Below are 10,562 nucleotides of genomic sequence, written 5' to 3'. Positions count from 1 at the left end.
CTTTTTTTTTTTTTTTTTTTTTTTTTTTTTTTCTGTTTCACCCTCATGTACCCACTTTGATGTGTTTGAATCTTTATTTTGCATCTGCTTAAAATCAGAGATGAAAGCAGCCTTCCATCTGGCAGATGGGACTGGTCCCTGGTAGGACACTGCCTTTTCTGTCTACAGACCAGCTTTATACTGGGGTGACACCACTGGGGTCGCTCCTGGTTTTCACAAGCAGGGAACCAGAGGCGGAAGGCTGTGCAGTTTCCATCCCTGGAGGTTTCAAGCCCTGAACAACCTGGTGTGAGCTCACACCTGGCCAGGCTTTGAGCAGGAGATCGGTCTAGAAACCTCCTGAGCTCCCCTCCCACCTGAATATTTCTATGAACCTATATGCCTTTGCTCTTCTGATTACGCTTATTCCTCTTGAATATTTACTTCTAAAAGCAGTTAAAAGAGAAGCCATGCTGTGTTTCACATACTGTGATCTCGGCTTCATCTATTTAACGGATCATATACCGAGTAACTTGTAAACTGAAGTCGTCTTCATGACAAAGAAGTATACACCTCCCATTCCTTCAAAAGAAAAGCAGTGAAAGAAATAGGAGCTAATTAACTAGAGCATACGTACAAACAGACACCTGCCACATGGCATCTCCAGAATAATAAATGCTTTTCTTTTAAAAATTAGAAGCATTTATAAAAATAGAGACAAAAAAAAAAAACCCTGAAATCTCTCCACGGTATTTGCATTTAAATTGAAAACGTGAATGCATCTGGTCTTGTAAGTGCCAAATAATTACTTGATATTAAAAAGTTTGGAGATGCTCTAGTAGAAGATGCTTGACAACTTAATTGTTCTGGTAGCTACTGCAAGTTAAGGCTTTAAAAAAACTTTAAGTTAAAACCATGTTAACAGAAGCAAAATGAACCGTTGGTAAAATGCTGAGGATATGTGTCTTTTTTTTTATTTTTTTTTTTTTTTAGCGAGACTACTTCTTCAAATCTGTCTTTGGATAGAATTGTGACTGTAGGGAACGTTCAGGCAGCATAATTTTGTCGTAATTATCTTAGAGTTTTAAATACCTTATTTAAGAAATTTAAATTTAGAGAGTGGTCAACGATGGTTCATTCCCCCTAAAAGCTCTGTGAATTATTTTTTTTTGTGTAGTTTTGCCGGTTTTTAATGTTCTCCTCCTGACCCAAACAAGGTGCACCCTGCCTGCTCGCCTGTCAGGTGTATTTTCTGCTGGAGAGAGTTCTTTTGTGTGAAAACATCAACTAACATTATTTTCTGATAATGCGGGTGAAGTTAGCTCTGTGCAGAGCTTAGGGGTGATTTTGTTTGATGTTAGACTGACTTTTTAATTCTGAGCAAAACGTGCGGGGACCTCCTTTCAGGACGCGGAAGTTTCACTATCTCAGCAGTTATGGGGTTATAGAGATGAGCCCTGAGGTAAGAGAGCTTTCCCTGCCTGAGGAGAAATAAAACAACGGTGTGACACTGACCTTGGCAGACCCGGTGGTCTCCCATCAGCCGAGAATGAATCTGAATAACGAGTATAAAATAGATGCAACTGCTGTGCAGGCAAGCTGGCAAGGCTTTGAGTATTTAATTAAAAAAAAAAAATGCTGTGGGCTGCTGCTAGGCAGATGTTGAAGGATCTGTCCCATCCGCTTTCTTCTCATCCAGTTTTGTATTTCTGTAAGAGAAGGAGGTGAAGCCCATGGCTGGACACAAGGTGCTCACTCTAAGAGTTTCTAGGTCCTATGAACTGGCTGGAAGGCAAAGCACATGTTGGCAGATTTCCGCAATTTTGGAGGTTTTTGTGGGGTTTATTGCTTTAGTTTCAAGAATGACCAGGGAGGGTGACCCTACTGGAAGATATTTAAATTTACGCTGATTTGTTCCATATGGTGAATCTTGCAGGGATTATCTACCACAATTTATTATTTGAGATGCGGTTTAAACACCCCAAGGAGATGATGACTTCTTGTGATCTATGGAGCAGGATGCTTTTCGAGACTGTTCCAAGACACAAGCCGGATGGAAAGAGGTGTCTCTTGCCTCGCAATCACTCTTTGATTAAAAAAAAACAAAAACCACAAAACACTGATTTTAGTAGCTGAGTGTTAGGATAGCACAAAAAAAAATCAAAGGTGAACAGTGGAATACGAAGCAGAAGGGCTTGCACATCCAGAGGGAAGGCTGCTACTTCAGCAGCTCAGTTTGTGGCCGATGCGCTGTCTAATTGGAAGCGCACAGTGACAGTGAGGAACTGCAGATGGAACTGTGAGCTGCAGCTTTTCTTTCCTCTACCCATTATTTTAATTACTCACCAGCAGATGAATGAGCCTTTAACCAGATATTTTAGCCTTAAATGCACCTTCTCTAAGTAACACTAAATTTGGGAATACTTTTTTTTTAATTCTTTATTTCCCCCCCCCCCCCAGTTTATATTATTTTCCCCAAATCTGATAATCTTATTTCCCTTACTGTTTGGAAAATTCACCTCTTAAAGCACCCGCTGGACACAGGTTTTATCCGACAACTTTACAATTTCTACAACTGCATCCTCTTGCTAAAACTTCCTATTCTTTATCGTCCAAGAGCCACACCATGCTCCAAACTCAAACCCACCATCATCATGTGGTCCAGTTTCCCTAGAGCAAAATTTTCTACCCCTGACCTGGCTACTACCTTGAAGTATGGCATGAAGCACGTGTCCAGGTTAGATCTCAGGTATGCTTGGGTTTGAAGCTAAGGTGAGACGTTACTCTGCATCAGGTGTTGATGTGGCCGTGATGTTGACAGCTGAATAACGTGGGCCTAAAAAAAACCATTCCCTTTGTAAATGGAGTCGCCTGTTTGTTGCTGAATTTTTCCTTACGTGACTGTTGTCCCTAACAGCACTGAGCATGATGGATGACGGTCATTCATCAGAAAGGAACAGAAGTCATTATCTACGGGACACTTCAGAGTAGTCTGGTCTGTGTCCAGAACTGATGTGCAGACTGTACAGATGTCACAGTCCAGATAAATTTTCATTATGGAGAGCTGATACCTGCAAACTTTACGTGGAGTGTGGTTTTGCTCTTGCGTTTTAGAACAAAGCTACAAGACTGTAATACTGAATTATTTTCTTTTTGTTATTTTCCTTTCAAATGCTTTTGTGGTTGGCAAAAGCAAATTCGAGTTTTCAGTGTCCTTATACATAAGATAACGTCAAAATGTATTTTACTGTAGTTTAACGGACTGCACTGTGATATTCGTCAGTGAGAAAGAGATTTTGGACAGTTGTTAAATTGTCTCTACTCAGCTTAGCTGTTTGATAATACAGTTTAAGGCAATATCCTGTAGAATACTGAAGACAGTGAGGCTTTGTTGCCCATGGCTAAAATAAACAAAGACTCTGTTTCTTTGGAGCTAATGATAGGAACTTTTTTTTTTTTTCCCTTCTATTGATTTGATAGAGGTAGACATGTTAACGAAGAAACATTAGAGAAGAATTTCCGTGAGTCTTTCTTCAGTGGGAATGACTTTTTATTTACTGTATAGGTACATTTATGCTGGGCTTTCACATAAAAGTAAAGAAACCAGACAACACGGACTGCACGGCCATTTCCGACGTGTGCTACTGGAGCAGATTCCTTTGCTTCGTACATTCATTTATTTAATTTTTTCAGACAAGCAAATGTGGAACCCAGCCCAGCTGTGCCGATGCCAGGTGATAGCTTTGACAAACAGGTGTCTGAGAAAGCATCAAGAGGCGTTAATAGTTGTTTTACGTTTACCTGTGTTACAAGGGCACGTGGTAGGATGGTCCCTATCTCATAGGAAGCCGGAGTTACAGACTTCTGCTCTGCCGGTGGTCCGTGATCCCCCAGCTGAAACACAGATCTTGTTTCACTTAGCAGAGGGGATCTGCACATTAGTCCGAATTTGTGATTGCCGTGCAATTAGTTACGTGTATTGTTGTATTACAGCAAAGTTCAGGTCACAGGAATGATGCATCGGAGTAATGATGTAAGTTGAAACGTGCCTCTTTCTCTGCTGTTTGAAGTTTGAAATGTATTATTTCAGGGGAACATGAATAATTCAGAATTCCTGTAGTAAAACATCATTTGATGTACTACTACACATTTTTGTGTGCCTTTAATGACAGAGAACCATGTAATTTTTTTTTCCCTTATTTTTCACTGATGGGATACTTATGATTTAATAAAGATCATGTGTTAGTCATGGAATCTACCCAACCAGATGCTTACACCACATACATGAAGTGCATTCATTCTCCATGTTGAACTTGTGTATTTAACTGACTGCTGGCTTTATTTATGGCTGAAATTCTGCATTTGCAAATCTGGTGCTTTAAACCTGGACAGGCAGAGGTGAGCTGTCTCTTGACACCTCCAGAGCTACAGGCAAAATCAGTGAATTGTTCCTTGAGGTGAAGGAAGTTGAGGGTTTTGTTTTTTTTTTTTTCCTCTCCAAAATCTGGGAACCAGCGCAGACTGCATGTATGAGCAGCAGCATGCAATGAGAAAAGTTGGCTTCTCAAGATGTCTTGACAGATTAGGAAAAAGGGTTAGGTTTACGAATACACTTTAGGAGTCTTTTAGGGACTATCTAAAATCTTTGTTGTAAGGCTGTGAATCTTTTGAATTGCAGTTGTATGAAAGCAGGATTGCTTTTCCCATCTGTAAGGCTCTGCGGAGACAAGGGACCTGGTGTGATTGAAGTAAGAGCTGGTGATAAGAGTTGACTTTCTTTACCCGGCGCCTGCCTTCTATCTTTCTCTCAAGAACCAATGAATCATCCCAGTAATCATCTTTTGGTACAAAGATCACAGCAGTAATGTGGAGAGTTGCTTCTCAGCCTCTTAAAGCAAGCAGCCTATGTCTGGATTAACAGACTGGAGTTTCCTGAGAATGAAGCTGGGTTTTGCAGCTCACTTTCCAAGCAAACTGTTCCCACGGTGCTTTTTCTGCTTTTTTTCCTTTGATGTGAAACAGGATTCACAGCAAAGGATTTAATCTAAATCGCATAGAAGTCGTGGAAGGACCATCGTTCAGTGGGGTACACTTCAGATCAGATCATTGGTCTTTTTCCTTGCCGTTTCTGTGCAGGCCTTAAAATTGAAGTCAAGAATCTTTCCAGTTAGCACAAAATCTTGTTCGTGTACGTGAGGGGGAAACATGAAGGGGTCAGTAATGTCTGAGCACTGGGAGTGGGACGCTGCCTTGCCTGAGTCAGGGGATGCAGTTGAAACACAGAACCCCCAGCAATTTGGAGCATCCTGGAAGTGAACTGGATCTGGAGGTAAAGACATTGTCACTTGATAAAACGCTGGGTGCTCAGAAACAAGTGACGTGCTGGATCCTGTACTCACTGAACCTCCAAAATATACTTGTGGTGCTCCAAGAGACATGCAGGTCTTTGCATCTGCTTGGCGGATTATCAGGTGACGTTCTCATCTTGTTGACTGGGAACAGGCTGAAACAGAACTGCTCGCACGCCTTAACAAAATGCGAAGGGGAACAATCAAAATTAGTTGAAGCCACCTGCACAGAGGCTGGACCTCATGTGGCATTCAAACACTCAGTCAAGGTTAAAATCGGTATTTTACACAGTGCTGCTACTTAATATTGCTGCGGACTGTACACAGGCACAAACAAGAGCAAACACAAAGCCAAGCATTTCCCAATTTCCTTCATCAGCTTAGGAAGCAGCCAGTGGCCAGCTGTTATTAAGTCCAAACTTGCAAATAGCGCAGCAGCTCGTTTATTCAGTTACGGTGTTTGATGCCATTCTTATGTCGTGAAATGTGCCTTGACGAGATAGCGATGTTTTGATGCATTAAAGGAGCCTTTTGGGTTGATTCGGGGGCGTGGTGGTAAGATACGACGTAACCTGATGAAGGCAAATAGACCTTAGTTGAGATACTGAAATGCTTTTTATTACTTTGAAATGTAATTAATGAGGGCGAAGACGGTTTTGTGAGGAGTTTGAGGACACAAATTGTTTCCCCTTTGTTTATTTGATCACATCGTAGTTCTTCGGGGTTTGGAGAAGGACTGGCTCTTTGCTGATTCTCAAAGTACAGTTACAGACTTATTTGCATATTTGCTGCTGTTTTGTAGCCCTTTGTGTTGATTATGTTCTCAAATCTTTGTTGGGAAGCAGCTGTGGTTAGCGTGTCTGCCGCAGCATCTCCCACATTTTGCTGGTTAACCTTGTGTCTCTTCCATTTGCTCTTTCTAACCCCATGGAAACCTTCCAATGACGCCTCAAATACAACTGATAACACAGTGAAAAGCCAGAGCCAGGATCCGTTGCATGTTTCAATATGCTTGACATTGTATAGGGGGATGCCTGGAGGTCCAAGAACCTACACATGAGGATAATCCAAACCACTTTTCATGGGGATTTTTCTGTGAAAATTCACGGGGCGAATTTCCTGGGGATTGCCTGTGTATGCAAACCCATGTGCAGAACGCATACAGAAATCACTTTGCCGTTTGCTGGTGTATTCGTACCAGGTTCAACTCACGTGTTCCCAAGAGGTCAGTATGCGAACCACAATGTAAATGTCGGGTCTGAAATCTTTTTGGAGACCACATCTAGTATATGTGTATCCTAAGACCAGAGCTTCTGGCTTGCAGGAAACAGCTTTTTATTCCCAAATCTGCTGGAGGCACGGTCACGCTGGAGAGGTCTAACTGATCCCGTGTTGTTTTGCCAAGGGCAACCCTGTTAGTTCCGGGTCTCAGACTAGCTTAATGGAGCCCTTTGTTGCTGTAATAACTTTTCTTTCAAAGACCTGAGCAGGGTCATCCCAGCTCCTCCTGTCTCTGCAGACCAGGAGTACCCTAAACTCGGACTTAGACCGAGGTGGAGAAGAGGACTGTGTATCTGAGTGGTTCATCTTCTCAGAAGGGTTTCTGGCCTGCTGGGTCAGGAAGTTTTCAGTATGTGAAGTGATTTGGAGTCTCACCAGTCTGGAGTGGGGAGATCCAGGTTCAATTTTCCCTCCCTACAAAGAGCTCTAGCTCCTGAGGTGCTGTAGCACTGCAGCTGGTGCTGTTGTTTTCAGGATTTGGGGAAGGGAGGTTGTTTACTGCTGAGGGGGGTGTGGCAGTACTGCAGCTTGTGGTGCTTTTCCATCCTTGAAAATGAATGGTGGAGCAAGCCCATCAGGAATTCCAGTGAGAGACTGGGCTGCTTCTGGGCCAAATATTAAGCAACTTGACACTCTGACATCTGGGCCAGTTCTGGCCATAGTCCTGGGTCCCAGGTTGGAGAGAAGTGTGTCTGCCCATTGTGGCCCCACGCTGCTCCCACTGCCCTCCAGCTCCGCGTGCCTGCAGCTATCAGATGTCTTTGGGCACCTGTGGTTGGTTTCTTGGGGACATCTTCCAGGTACGGATGGTGATTTTCACGTGCTTGGGTGGCGCGTTAGAAATTCCAAGATGGGCAGGTTAATTGTAGAGATCACTGTGTTTATTCAGGTGCCAGGTACGATTAGGGATTTACAGCTCTGGGTTGTTTAATGGTCTCACTTAACTGTATTTTAAAGTCAAATTTTCTGCTGATTTTGTTGATGAGAGAAGAAAATGCCTGTAACTGTGCAGTTTGTGGAGTCCTTGAGATTGCATTTATAAAAACAATGCATTGACTTTCAACCATAGGCTGTAGTTACACAGTTGTTGGATTGTTTGATGTGGGGATTTCATGGCTGTTAGTGGTGATTATAGCGTGTACGCTCACGTGAGTTGAGACCTTAAGAATTTCTATTTGGGGGAAGGGAGGAGGAAGGGGACTAGAGCAACGAGTCTTCTTCCTTCACTTCAGAATTTCTAGAAACATCTTTAACTTTTGGCATGTAGTGCCCTGAGTCACAGCTCTCCTCTGAACTCCTTGCATTTGGATGGACAGAAAAATACCTCAGGTTTTCTGCTCTGCACAGTTCTCTGGTGGTTGGAGTTTTCAGCAGCAGGTCAGGACAGGGGATGATCCAGCCCAGTTGTTTCTTGTGTGTCACACACCCTTCGTGAAACCAAACCCACAAAACAGCCACAAAACTTTTTTGTAATTCAGTCCATGAGCCAGATTGTGGAGCCCTTCCTGGCCCATGAATTAAGTGGATTATGGCCCAAAGTCTGAGGTTCTGTGCCCCTTGTCTTATCTTGCTGGTGGCATTGTAGCACTCACCATCACAAAGGACAGAGGGAAGTTAATGGGACTTTTCTGCTAGACCGTGTTGTTCCTTATAGAAATGAGAAACTGCTGAAATTATCTGTGTGAGCACTTGAAGCAAAAAAGCAAAATTCAGAAATAAAAATAGTTTATTGAGGTTATTAGCAACTAATTCTGGTTGAAATGCGCTGCTCGCCATGCCTATCGCGTTATTTTTTTATTTTTCCCCCCATCTGAAAATTATTCGCGTAATGTATTTACTGGTTTTTGGTTTTGTTTTGTTTTTTTTTTTTGTTTTTTTGGTTTTTTTTTTTTGGTGTATGTAAGCATTGTTTGTTCTTCCATTTTCAAACAAAAAAGTTCAGCTTGTGTTTCAAAGTTTCTTGCTGTGGCAGTTTCCAGCTGCCATACAGTGTATGCTTCCTCCTCTCGAATCAAAGCGTGTGTTCATTCTGCTTCCCGGGGAACTGGCTGCAGCTTTTAAAAGGGAGTGACAGATGCTCCGTAAAGACTAGTGCATTTTGTGGCAAACTTAATCTTGATAAAAGTCACAAAACTCTCTGAAATAATTGAAATAATAAATTCTTAAAATCACATCAACCACTCGGATTCTTCAATACACAGTTACAACTAAATAACAGCAGCCCAGACAAGTTGCTTCCATGCCATACCTGGTCAGCACAGCAAATGTAATGATTTTTTTCATTCTCCGATGAAAAGGGCCGGCTTTCTCAATGGAAGAAGTTTCTCACACCGTGTGTTGAGGGGATGTCCACAAGTAGCCAGATTTTATGTTTCTTTTCACATAGTGGGAAGAAAAAAAAAAAAAAAAAAGTCCTAATTATTAATTAAATGTTAATGCTTTTGAAAGCTGTGAAAGTGCTAATTCAGCATGGCATTTCCAAGCTCCAAAGAGCTGTTTTGTTCAAGGAGGTACTGAACTAACAAAATCGAGTCTGAATTAACATTTTCACCACTTGTAGAGATGTGAGGAGCCAATGCACCGTGCTTGCTTAGCATGCCTGGTGCTTCCTGCACCTATTTCCATGTGATGCTGTTACACTTTCTGTACGCAACAGATGAAAAGTACGGATTACCCAAAGTATGGGATCCAGGGAGATTTTCACCTTCTGGCCTTTGCCGTTTGTAACGTCATGCTTCATTGGCTGTAAGCCTGTAAATACAGGAGGGCAGAAATGAGAGGGCTGCGAATGGGTCCTTGACCCAAATGTTCCACATGTGGGGCACTGGGCCTGGGTAGGGGCAGAGAGAGAGAGTGGGAGGGGAAAACAGCACCCCTTGGAGAACTTTTTCAACACAAGTCAGCGCAATGACAAGAAACGATGGATTTAAATATTTTTGTCTTGCAGTGCTTGCATTCAACCTCTGGGTATTTGCTTGCAAGATTTCTAGCTGGTGTTTTCATTGCCGGACATTCCAGTTGGTGGTAGCATATATAAACATACATACATGCTTATGGACACGTATACAGGGGGAGAGGAATCTTGGAATTGTATAAGTAGCATTTTATATTCAGTACATCAAAATAGATGCATATTTGAAAGACTTAATGGCTGATTCCAAAGCACTCTTCCAAAAATAAGTATCATACCAAGACTGCTTTAGAGCAATCACTTTATTGATGTAAATGGTGATGTTTTCTGGATAGTTTTATGCTCGTTTAAAGAGTGACGAGGAAAAAAAAATACATTAAGCAAGTAGCAGTATTATTTTGCTCTTGTGCAGTAGCTGGATGAGGGAATGCTGGTAGAAGATGCTGATCCCACCGGGAAGATGGTGGAAAATAATGTTTTTCAGAGTTGCTGTGCCCTGCATGGGTGTGGGGCACTCCTGAGCACTGAGCCGGCCTTTGAGATGGCCTCAAAACACTCGTTAACCTTGGGGTTCCCTTCTGAAAAGCTGAGACTACCTGATCTCTGCTTTGCTGTGAGTTAGAGATTTAACTGAGTTTTTACTGCAGGCTTGAAGAGTCTTGGATGCAGACAGAGATCTTTGGGATACCCTGAGCCCCTCTCAGTGATGATGTTCTTCTCTGTCATGTGTGCAACCTTCAGCTTCATGTTCCCCCTGCGAGTAGGGGATGGATTCTCCTCTTCTGAGAAGACCCAGCCAGGGAAGCACAACCAAGGTGCTCATGATGGGCCGTCCTGCACCGTCACGTCTCAGAAGAGCATCTTTTTGCCTTTTCCCACTGACCACTGCCTGAAGATGTACTTTCAGCCCTCTTACTTCTTAGAGCTGGCCACAGCTTCCCCACCAGAACAAGGCAGTGCCGTTCGTTGGGGTAGGGCAGTCGCAGGGACGGAGGGAACCCCCACATTGCCCCGGGGAAGGAGCAGGGTGTGTAAGCCAGGGC

General features: G+C 42.8%; 1 protein-coding gene across 1 annotated transcript in view; it reads left to right on the top strand.

Annotated features, from left to right (window-relative positions):
* Positions 1-10,562, top strand: part of MDGA2 (MAM domain containing glycosylphosphatidylinositol anchor 2) — a 384,757-nt gene that overhangs the window by 229,882 nt on the left and 144,313 nt on the right. The gene's annotated exons all lie outside the window — the stretch shown is intronic.

Source organism: Athene cunicularia (assembly GCF_003259725.1).
Source record: "Athene cunicularia isolate RWA chromosome 5 unlocalized genomic scaffold, athCun1 chr5_part1, whole genome shotgun sequence".
Classification (NCBI taxonomy): domain Eukaryota; kingdom Metazoa; phylum Chordata; class Aves; order Strigiformes; family Strigidae; genus Athene; species Athene cunicularia.
Note: the sequence above shows the minus strand (reverse complement) of the source record. Positions and strands in the feature narration are given on the sequence as shown.